We start from the raw sequence: 12,395 nt of genomic DNA on the forward strand, positions 1-12,395 counted from the left end.
TAAAAAATGGGTGGCCAGAGGAGTGGAGTAAGGCCAGGGAAAAGTGTTAGGTGCGCAGACGGTAACTTTTAAACCAGCAGATGGGCGCTCATGTGCACACGTTTTCTGGCTTATGCCCAGGGATGCGGCTAGTTTATAAAATACACATGTAAATGTTATAAAAGAGGCTGACTGTGAGCACATGTGCACATAATTTTAAGTGGACACACCTATGTGTGCAAATGCTGCTTCTACCAAGAATAGGATAGGACTTGCTAAACTCCCCAGCTTATTAGCCCTCCTTCCCCCTATTGACCCCGAACCTTAAAACCCAGCTGATCTGTTTAGTTTACTATGTTTTATGACTTAAACTCCATACAAAAAAGAAATAAAGTTACGTGCAGGGGACCATGGCATGTACTTGTGCGTCTTAAGTATTTATGCACTAATTTCAATGTGAAATTCAGAAACGCCCATGCCCTGACCAGACCACGCCCTGCCCCTTTTTTGTGAAAAACATTTGTGTGTGCACAGCAGGAGATACACATGTATCTGAGTTGCTTTTAAAATCTGCTTGGTGCACACTGGCCTAACAAATTCGCATATGCCCTAATTGATGCACACGTTGGGCTTTTAAAATTCACTTGTTAGTGCAGATTTTCGGCACTAAGCATCTAATTCAGGATCGTAAATCTATCCAAATAAAGAGCAGACTAAATTTAAGTCTCTAAATTTTGTATCATAATTTAGATGAATTTTCAGATGAGAATTTAGATAACTAAATTTGACTGAAAACGGATGCCTAACTTAGAAATCTAACTTCAGTACCTAAATTTAGGAACCCAGTTTTCTTGAAGTATCAGCCTTCATAAAGCAGATATTCAGAAAAAGTTAACCTCCTAAATTTAGAGTCCTCTCTTATTTTCAGCCGAACTGAGGGGACGTTCAGCTTAAAATTCACCTCCATTCAGGGTCCTAAAAGTTAGGAGGCCTGTTTTCAAAAAAATCTTAAAAAGGATAAATTATCCAGCTAAAGTTATCCAGATAAATTAACAGGGATATTCAGCAGGCTAAACATCTGAATATCCCAGAATAAAGTTATTTGGCTATCTTTGAATATTGCCAATCAGGTTCAAAGTTATCCGGCTAAACGTAGCTGGACAGCAAAGTTTATGCCACATAAGAGTTGACAACATTAAAAAAATAACCACCACGTTCAATTCGGCAGCCATGGCCCACTGCCCCCACTGAGTAGATTCCAAACTAGGGCCTATGGGTCTATGTACCACAACCCCTCAAGCTCCCCATAAATTTATATAAAAGTGTCAGGCTAAAAGGCCCAAGGAGGCAGGCCAGAGGTCAGTGCCCCCGCTCCCCTCAGTGATTCAGGTATTCAATCTTTGAATGGGTCTTTCACTACACCCACTCCCTTCCCCCTCCCTCAAGCCAACTCCATCCATACCTCCTTGTCTGGCATCCTCAAATAGTAAAGGATAATGGAGTCATGGTCCTGGCAGCATCCGATAATACCTTGACAAGTTACCAGTGCAAGTTACCAGTATTGCTGTAAGACTATTATTACTTTGGGTACAACACTTTAGTATAACATAATGAGGATCTTTGGGGGATGTGGAGATTTGTTATCCACTCACAGGGGAGGGAAGCCATGGCCGTTGGACTGCATTTGTTGTTTTTTTTTATATGTTGGTGCTTAACTATTATATTCTTTTGAATATAGCCAGTTTAACAAAGTTATCCGGGAACATGTTCTCAGATAAATTTAGACCTGCTCTGGAGGGCAGTTAGAGTTATCAAAAAACTCATCCTCACCTCAAATACCCCCAACAAAAGTTTAGCAGGATAAGGACTTATTTGGCTAAAATTTAGGAAAATAAGTACCCAAGATATTGAAAGGCTGGCAGTTAGCCAAATAACTCACTCGCTATCCAGTGAAATGCTATTGAATATTGTCTCTAGGTGTCTAAATATAGGGTTGCTATTCATTTGCCTAGATTTAGGATCATAAATTAGGTCCCTAGTGCTAAAAAATCAATGCTAATCACGTAACTAATTTCCCCATCCTAACTCTAACCCTGTAGCCACCCATGTTTTAAGCTCCTAAATTTAGGCTCTTAGTGAAATTAGGCACCTACATTTAGGCACTCAGCCCTAGTAAATTTTAAGATGAGTTAATTTTCAAAGGCTTTAGTTACCTAACTTTTTGAGTTTAGCTCCCTAAAACTGTCCCTTTTGAAAGTTTACTAGGGTTGACTGCTTAAACTTAGGACCCTAAATCTAGAATCTGAAAAGTGGGTGGTAATGGGGCCAAAGTTAAGGTGATGAAATAAAGTAATGAGCAGAACAACTGATTATTAGAACTAGGAGCATAAGTTGGTATGCGGCCAGCTAGCACCATTTTAATTCAGATGGCATAGGGCCTGGAGACTAGGAGGCATACCAGGCTCCACTAGGCAATCAGGGATAGTTAAGGTATGCCGCCGAGGGGTTGGGCTAGGATATGGGGGGGATTCGGGTACCTATTGGAGGGTGTCTGGATGTCTATGGGGGATTCGGAGGCCAAAGAGCTAATTTTTTTTTACAAAGAGGCAGAGTTCAAAAAGAAAGGGAGGGACCTTTACTGCACACATTTATTTCTTGTAGTTTTGAAATCGGGCCACTGGATCCACTTCTACGAGCAGTGCTGGGGGGGTGGGGGGGGTGGATGGGGGTTTCACAAGACCTCATGGGGGTTCCCACATGTTGGGGTGGGTTCATTCAGGCCACTCTGGCCCTTGTACTGACAGCCCCGGGAGCATCAGGTCCTGCATTAGCATCTCGAAGCTCCTGGAAAAAAAGTTAGCTACAACTCCTGAGTTTTTGATAACTTATTAAAATAACTTGGCTTGGAATTTTTCAGGCAAGTTATATTATATTATTCACATGAAACTCTTTAGTAATAAACCGCTTTGCATGCATTTCCATGCAAAGCAGCTCATTATCATGCCTGCATTATCAGGGGTAATATACCACATGCTATTGCTTCCGCAAGGCATTTGCCACGTGGTAAATGCCTAACATGGCAATGACTCCTTAAGTTTGCAACTCATAATAAGTGGTTAACTTAGGGACGTAATGCCTAAAGGTTTTGCCTTTTTGTGTAATGCCTAAAGGTTTTCTCCCCTTTTTGTGTCTATGGGGGGAAATGCTTAGTAAATAGGGCCCTTAAGGAACTAACTTTAGGCCTGCTATTCATTTGCCTATATTTAGGATTTTAAGTTAAGTACCTAATGAGGAAAATCAGTGCTAAGCACCTAAACTCCACCACCCACTTTTTAGGATCCTAAATTTAAGTAACCACTCAGCCATAGAAAATTTTCAAAAGGGCCAGTTTAGGAGCCCAATTCGCAAAGTTAGGCTCCTAAATGCTATGCAAATCATTCTGCCTATGTTTGCTCACACTGAAGCAAACAATGATCACAGTCACTGCCTTCTTGAGATATAAATATAAGATAGTAAAAATGTGTGTTGTTGTTCAAAACAGTGGAGGATCAGCAATGCCTCAATTCTTCCTGTGGAATGAGTGCCTCTGCCCTATTGATGCAGTGACTATGATCGCTGTTTGTGCTACATTGAGCAAAAGTGGATCTACAATTTAAAGACATGGGATGACTAGTGAGATCAGTTGGTCTATGTTCTTGTGATATGAAGTCTGGATAATCTTTCGTTTTGGTTTTTACATTCACCTGTTCATAACTGGCTTAGTAACAGTACCTCGACAGATTGTAAGCTCACCTTCTGATTGGATACTTAGCTTATACTTGTCATTAATCAATTCTGTCATCATCTGGGCATATTTTTACTATCAGCACATTGGTTGAATTCATATGAAGTGGCTACTAAGAGGAGAGTTTAAATATAACTTCACCAATCAGAAACTAACATATTAACCACCAAGTAGTTGATTGGTTTGGCTCTAAGATAAGAAAACTTTTAGGGGATGTGGTATCTGATATAAGTTATTTGGAGTAGTTTTTTGTAAAACATATTCAGAGGATCTCTATTTTGAATTTAGTAACTTTTGAAGATATCTCCCACGGTAGGACATTTGTGGCATGATATATGATTATACTATAGCATACATGTCACGAGTGACTTGCAAAATCATTTTTAGTCGCATAGCACTGAAAAGCAATATAGCATGCTGTCACTGTTAACCACCACTGACTCTAGGTCTTGTACCTGGCCTCACACCTGAGATGTTGCGGTTGTGGCCCTGTGAGATTGATGAAGAGGAGGCAGAAATGGAGGTAGCAAGGAGCCAATTAGGAGGAGCCAGGAGAAGACAGCCTCAGCATGCAAGTCCAATTGCAGAAGGCAGTGACGATCGCTGCCCAACAGGTAGGGAGGTTGCGAACCCAAGAACTGCATGGGCCGCAGATGATTAAGTCTGTACCACATGTGGGAAAGTAGGTTACTGCCAGCATTATTGTGAAAATCAGTGGAAGTATCTGTGGGACACCATTAAGGAGGATCAGTTGGCCAAGAGACAGGAGTGTGAATGCGATGGCAGCATGAAGACCTAAAGCTGCTCATTGGAGAAGTGATAGTGCTACTGTTTGCAAGGGGACCAGGCCCACAGAGGACTAGAGAGAGGACAGCTACCAGTAAGAGTTTGTGGGAGACAAGATTATGGGGGGGGGGGGGGGGGGGAGGTGTATGTGGGGCTGATGAAAATGGGAGTCTGAGGGTAAGTGTGAGGCTGGTGGGGGTGGAGATTTGGGGGTAGCAGGAGGCTGATGGTGGTGGTTGGAGTCTGAAGGTAAGCATGGGGTCTAGGGCTAAGCAAGAGGCTGGTCGGAATCTGGATTAAGCATGGGGTCTGGGGGCAAGCGTGAATCTACTAGGAATGGGGGTAAGCATGAGGAAGGTGGGGGTTTGAGGGTGACCATGAGGCTGCTGGGATGGGGAGCTTGTGGCACTCAAGGAGTTGCCTGCCCCCAAATGAAATTTTGGCACATACTTCAAAAATGTTGCTTACCCTACCCTTGTACTATAGGGCTATAGGGCACAGTGCATAAGATAACAGATCTATTTGTACCTCATTATGATACCGTTCATCATATGAAAGACTGATTACTAAATTATTTTTTGTGACACATAATTTAGTTTTGGGTATTTACAGTTTAAATATATGTGGCTGCATACAATAGTGCTTGTCACTGGAGAAATTACTTACCTGATAATTTCATTTTCCGTAGTGTAGAAAGATGGACTCAGGACCAATGGGTATAGTGTGCTCCTAATAGCAGTTGGAGACGGAGTCACGTCAGCCCTAGTACATATACCCCTGCAGGAAGCTCTGCTCTTCAGTATTCTCTTCGAAAAGCAATTGTGGATATATGTGTGACTGAATAACTTGATTAACGTGATTAACTTGAACTGGTTGATGTGGTTATAACTGGAGACCGCCAGTGCCCTCAACCGAGAAACGCCAACACCCGGTAGGTCTGGGTGTCTTAGAGGGAAGCTTGGCTTACCCACGTTTGTCTTGCTCTCGGGGACTGCCACCCGAGGTTTCCGTGTTTGTCGGCAGCCGTGGGCGGGATGCTGAGTCCATCTGTCTACAATAAGGAAAACAAAATTATCAAGTAAGTAATTTCTCCATTTCCTAGCGTGTAGCAGATGGACTCAGGACCAATGGAATGTACAAAAGCTACTCCCGAACTGGGTGGGAGGCTGCCCTTGGCCCACTTAGTATTGCCCTTGCAAATGCTGTGTCCTCCCGAGCCTGAACATCCAGGCGGTAGAGCCTAGAGAAGGAGTGAATGGAGGACCATGACGGCGCCCGACAGACCTCAGCGGGTGACAGCATCTTGGTTTCCGCCCAGGACACTGCTTGAGCTCTAGTGGAATGGGCCTTGACTTGTAGAGGTGGAGGCTTGCCTGCCTCTACGTAGGCCACCTTGATAACTTCCTTGATCCAGTGGGCTATGGTTGCCCGTGAGGCCACTTCCCCCTGTTTCTTCCCGCTGTGAAGGACGAATAGTTGGTCCGTCTTTCGTACGGATTCCAACCTTTCCAGGTAACAGACTAGGATTCTGCCGACGTTAAGATGGTGAAGGCGGCAAAATTCTTATGCTCGTTTGGCGATGGCAGTGAGATGGTTTGGTTTAGATGGAAGTGAGAAACCACTTTTGGGAGGAAAGAGGGGACCATGCCTAGCTATAGGGATCCCGATGTGAACCTGAGGAACGGTTCCTGACAGGACAGTGCTTGAAGCTTGGAGATACGATGGGCCAATCAGACTGCCACTAGAAATACAGACATCAATGTTAGTAGTCGGAGGGACAGACTGCGGGTGGGTCTGAAGGAGGCTCCTGTTAGGAAGTCTAGGACTAGATTGAGATTCCATAAAGGTACTGGCCACTTTAGGGGTGGTCAGACCTGTTTGACCCCTTTCAGGAAGCGGGAAATGTCCAGGTGAGAGGCTAGGCTGCCGCCCTCCACCTTGGCTCTGTAGCAGGCCAATACGGCCACCTGCACCTTGATGGAGTTGAGAGACAAACCCCTTTCTGTAAGCTGTTCTGCAGGAATTTCAGAATTGTGGGAATTTTGACTGTCTGCGGCAGCATGTCGCGGTCTTCACACCAGGCTTCGAATATTCTCCATATTCGTATGTAGGTTAGAGATGTGGAAAACTTGTGAGCTCGGAGCAGAGTGTCAATCACCGCCCCCGAGTATCCGCTCTTCTTCAGGCATGTCCTCTCAATGGCCAGACCGTAAGAGAGAATAGAGTTGGGTCTTCGTGGAGAATCGGGCCTTGTTGGAGCAGATCCCTGTGTGGAGGTAGAGGGAGAGGGCTCCCTGTCAGTAGTCTTCGCATGTTTGCATACCACGGCCTTCTTGGCCAGTCCGGGGCCACTAGAAGTCCTGGTCCCTTGTGGTGTTCTATCTTGATGATCCCGCCCAGTAGCGGCCACGGAGGGAAGGCGTATAGCAGGATTTCCTGTGGCTAGGCCTGGACGAGGGCATCAATCCCTTGGGATTGTGGTTCCCGTCTGCGGCTGAAGAAATTGGTAACTTGGGCGTTGGACCGGGTTGCCAGGAGGCCCATGGCTGGTGTTCCCCAGCGGTTTACTATCAACTGGAAGGCTGTGGCCGACAGCCTCCATTCCCCTGGGTCTAGACTTTCTCTGCTGAGGTAATCCGCAGTGACATTGTCTTTTCCTGCGATGTGGGCAGCTGAGATCTCTTGTAGGTTTGATTCCGCCCAAGCCATTAGGGGGTCTATTTCCAGGGACACCTGTTAGCTCCTGGTTCCTCCCTGGCGGTTGATGTAGGCATGACTCTGATGTCATGACTCTGATGTCTGACATGACTCTGACCGATTCGCCCCGGAGTCTGTACCTGAACCATAGGCAGGCTAGCCTGACTGCCTGTGCTTCCAGTCGGTTGATGTTCCATCCCGACTCTTCCTTGTCCCATTGCCCCTGGGCGGTCAGTTCATGGCAGTGGGCTTCCCACCCTGGTAGGCTCGCATCTGTGGTGAGCAGGATCCAGATCAGCAGGGATAGCCTTACTCCCTTGCTGAGATGGTCTTCTTGTAGCCACCATTGTAGCTGGGTTCGAACTTCCTCTGGGAGCTGGAGGCGAATGGAGTAGTTCTGGGACATCAGATTCCATCGTGACAGTAGGGAACGCTGCAGGGTTCGCATGTGAGCTCTTGCCCATGGAACCACTTCCAGTGTGGATGTCATGAGACAGACTTGGAGGTAGTCCCTCACCTTGGGGGGGGGGAAGACTGCTTAACAGGTTTTGCAATTGGTTCATCAGTTTTGTTCTCCTTGTAGGAGTCAGAATGACCTTGTATGATGTCGAACCGGACTCCCAGGTATTCCAGAAATTGGGAGGGCTGCAGACAGCTCTTGTTTGTGTTGACCACCCACCCGAGGTTCTCCAGTAGAGTTTTGACTCTGGTGGTCGCCTGATGACTTTCCTCTGGGGATTTTGCCCTGATCAGCCAATCGTCTAGATACGGGTGTACGAGGATTCCTTCTTTCCTCAGTGTCGCCACCACCACAACCATGATTTTGGTGAATGTTCGGGGTGCCCAAAGGGTAGTGCCCGGAACTGGTAGTGGTGGTCCAGGATTGCAAAGCGTAGGAAACGCTGATGCTCATGATGGACCAGGATGTGCAGGTAGGCTTCTGACAGATCCAAGGATGTAAGGAATTCTCCCGGCTGTATCGCCTTTATGACCGAGCGTAGGGTTTCCATGCGGAAGCGAGGGACCCTCAGGTGGCAGTTGACGGACTTGAGGTCAAGGATGGGCCAGAACATACCCTCTTTCTTGGGAACAAATAAATAGATGGAATAGTGCCCAGTATTTTGTTGTTGCGTGGGCACTGGCGTTATGGCCTTTAAGTCAAGCAATTTGGTCAGTGTGGATTCCATTGCCATCCTCTTGAAAGGATCCTGGCAGGGAGATTTCACAAACTTGTCCGGAGGGATTTTGTGGAAGTCCAGATAATATCCCTCTCGAATGATGGTTAGGACCCACTTGTTCGAAGTTATCTCGACCCATCTTTGATAGAATAGGGCAAGCCTGCCCCCTATGGCTTCTTCCTGTGGATGGGTCGGCTGATCTTCATTGTGGGGTGCAGCTGGGGCCTGGACGGACCAGTGCCGGCTCCCCTTTTATAGTTTGTAGTTTATTTAGGTTTTCTATACCATTACATCAGTCATAAGACCATCACAATGGCGTACAATTAAAATGAAAATACAATAGTGTCCATCCTCAAACAGTCATTCGACGTTTCAGCTATTAATACCATAAAGCTATTAATACCATAAAGTGTTGGTAACATTAAATTATTCTAAAACAATATTACATCCTTAGAGTAAAATACAAATATAAAAATCATAAAATGATAAGATCAATAAGCTAAAAAGATTACAATATAAAACTTGCTGATTTATTTGTCATGCCTCTGTAAAAGCACATGTAAAAAGCCACGTCTTTAAGTCTGCTTTAAATTTCTTAATATCTTAATATCTTTTGTTGTGTTTGTTCCGAAAGGACTGGCCCCTGCCTGTGGGGTGAGATGCTTGATATGTACGGTTTGAAGCACTGTGATCCCCTGCCCTTAGATGTTGGGGGGGGGGGGGGGGGGGGGGGGGGAGGGGCGCTGGCTTCTCTTGTTCTTGTCCTCCAGTAGCCGTGGTACTGGGGATTTGCCCCATTTGTCAGCTAACTTCTCCAGTTCGCTTCCGAACAGGAGGGTTCCCTTAAAAGGCATTCTCGTGAGTCTCATCTTGGACGTCACATCAGCTGACCAGCTTTGGAGCCAGAGTTGTCTTCTGGCTGCCACAACGGACGAAATGCCTCTGGCTGCGGTGCACACCAGATCGGAGGTCGCATCTGTGAGGAATGATACTGCTGGTTCTTTTTTTTTATATTTATACTTTATTAGGTTTTTTCAACAATTTAACAATTGTAAAAATTCTCAGGAAAATATTTTGTTTGGAAGAATAACAACCTCAAACAATAACTTCTATACCATAGACAATCAAACAATATCTAGTCCACATCATGGGAGGAATCTTACAAAGAAATATTCGAAGGAAAAAAAACTGTAATCTAATCTTACAGATAATAGGAGATTTTATATTTATTGCAGTTATAATTCTCAACCTAATTCTTTATCAATTAAAAAGGACTCTAAGTGGGATGGATCTTGAAAGATAAATTTATTCTTCTGATGTACGACAGAGCATTTACATGGGAATTTTAAGTAGAATGTTGCTCCTAAAGCCAACACTCTAGGTTTTAAAACCAAAAACTGTTTCCGCCTTACTTGTGTTGCTCTGGCAACATCAGGGAATATTTGAACCCTTTGTACACAAAAATTAAGTTCTTTATTTACAAAATACTTTTGCAGGACTTGATTCTTGTCTCTCTCTCTGCAAAAGGTGACCAAAGTAGTTGACCTCTGAGAAATGTCATCGAGTGACGCTTCCAAGAAGGAAGTTAAATTAGGAGAATGTTGAACAGTGTCCATTTCCTCTTGACCCACTTGTGTCCTTATTCTAGTTTTTGGAATATAGTATATCTTAAAAATAGATGCCTCATCAATTGATGAAATAGCTAGCACCTCAACCAAGTATTTTTTTAGTAATTCCATAGCAGAGATCAGTCTGGTTTCAGGAAAATTCAATAATCTTAAGTTTCTAATACGATTCTGATTTTCCAGATTTTCCATCTCTCTATGGATTACTATACCATCCTTTATAAAGAAATTGTTTACCTCCTTGAATACCTCCACCTGAGTAGACAAAGTTTTCCCCTGTTCTTCTAGTTGTTTCAAGTGGCTATCATGACTCTCCATTACATTCTTAAATTCCAAAACAGTTACTCTATTTTGCTCAATTGAATTTGACATAATTTTCTGAAGATTATCTAGAGCTATCCATACATCTCGCAAGGTTATATTCTGTGGTACTATAGGGTCAGAGACCATTTCTTGAGGTCTCATCCCCAATTGCACCTCAGACATTCCTACATTAATAGAAGCATTATCAGTTCATCATTTGTTTTCTCCACATCTCTTGGTCCTGAAGAATTAGACTGGATTGTAGGATTTAGCTCTGCCATATTAGGTTGAGACAACTGCTGCGGCCCTTGTGCTTCTGGGGACCCAGAGGAAAAAGATATATCAGGAATTGTACTTCGAGTAGGGTAACTTACCCCTCTAGCAACGTGTAGGTCCATGGGTCCCCTTACTGATGTCCCAGGAGAGGAAGTCCAGACCTTTACTTTTCTCTTCCTGCCCATATAGATACATAGAAATTAAAGGAAATTTTACAGAAGGGGCGCATTGATGGCTGCGCACCGTAGCTCACTGGAATTTAAAGAGGGAACCGTCCCCCGCTGATGATGTCAGAGGGGCGGGACGTGAAAGAGTCCAAACTTTCCTCTCCAACTCCGACCCCGAAGGGGCAGGAGCCCACACACAGTCCCGGCCAAAATACCTCTCGACGGAGAGGTCTCTCCTCGGTAATGCCTCCCGAAACTGCTGGTTCTAGTGCTTCAATGGGTGTGGTGGCATTTCTGGTCCTTCATAAGCAGGCGCGTGTCACCACGGCACAGCAGGCCGCGATCTGAAGTGACATAGCTGAAACGTCGCATGACTGTTTGAGGATGGATTCCAGGCGTCTGTCCTGGGCATCCTTGAGTGCCGCTCCTCCCTCGACTGGGATGGTAGTGCACTTTAAGACCGTGCAGACCATGCATCCACTTTGGGGAATACCAGGAGATCTTTGGTAGCGGGGTCCAGGGAGTACATGGCTGCCAAGGTCCGCCCCCCTTTGAAAGTGTCCTCCGGAGCCTCCTATTCCAGGTCAAATCAGTTGTTGGATGGCTTGCAGCAAAGAGAAGTGGCGGAAGGCCTGATGGAGTCTCTCTAAGAGGGGGTTCATCTTAGGTTCCAGTGTGGCATTGTGCCTGGGATAGCGAGCTCTTTCAAGCTGTGCGCCATGAGGTCTGAAAGTTCATCTTTAGCAAAGAACCGCCTCATGTTGGTAAGGTTCCGTTCCTGGAGGGATTTCCCCTTCCTCCAGGGAGTCTTGATCTTCATCCGAGGTGTCCGTGTCCCCAATTATTAGGAAGGGAATGGTTAATAAAACGGAAAATGTCATAATGCCTCTATATTGCTCCATGGTGAGACCACACCTTGAATACTGTGTACAATTCTGGTCGCCGCATCTCAAAAAATAGCAAATGTTGCTTACCTGATGTAACAGGTGTTCTCACAGGACAGCAGGATGGTTGTCCTCACAAATGGGTGACATCGAGGATGGAGCCCACCACGGAAAACTTCTGTCAAAGTTTAAACAGAACTTTGACTGGCCCCTACTGGGCATGCCCAGCAAGGCACTGACCCTGCAGCCAGCAGGGGTCTCCCTTCAGTCTGATTTTCAAAGCTACAGGCAGTGCCTAGAAAGTAAGAATAAAACGAACCCAACACCGCGGGGAGGCGGGCGGGTTTCGTGAGGACTAACATCCTGCTGTCCTGTGAGAACACCTGTTACATCAGGTAAGCAACATTTGCTTTCTCACAGGACAAGCAGGATGGTTGTCCTCACAAATGGGTGAGTACCGAGCTGAGGATGTCCCGACTTGCACCAAATGTACCCAACGGTGTGCAGCAGGCACAATAAGTGAGGAGAAATTTGGGAAAGGGCATCCGCACCCAACCGGGTAGGTGGAAGGGTGTTGGTACATCAGGTTGGAAAAAGGTTACGCAAGACAGACTGGCCGAAGATGGAGTCCTGTCTTCCAGCCTTGTCCAAACAATAATGGGCTGCAAAGGTATGGAGAGAACTCCAGGTTGCAGCTTTGCAGATGTCAGGAAGCG

At 45.4% G+C, this 12,395-nt stretch overlaps 1 protein-coding gene across 2 annotated transcripts in view; it reads right to left on the reverse strand.

Annotated features, from left to right (window-relative positions):
• The window catches only part of IFIH1 (interferon induced with helicase C domain 1), a 143,082-nt gene that overhangs the window by 15,844 nt on the left and 114,843 nt on the right, over positions 1-12,395 (reverse strand). The window lies entirely within an intron of this gene.

The sequence above is a fragment of the Rhinatrema bivittatum genome, chromosome 6, assembly GCF_901001135.1.
Source record: "Rhinatrema bivittatum chromosome 6, aRhiBiv1.1, whole genome shotgun sequence".
NCBI classification, from domain to species: domain Eukaryota; kingdom Metazoa; phylum Chordata; class Amphibia; order Gymnophiona; family Rhinatrematidae; genus Rhinatrema; species Rhinatrema bivittatum.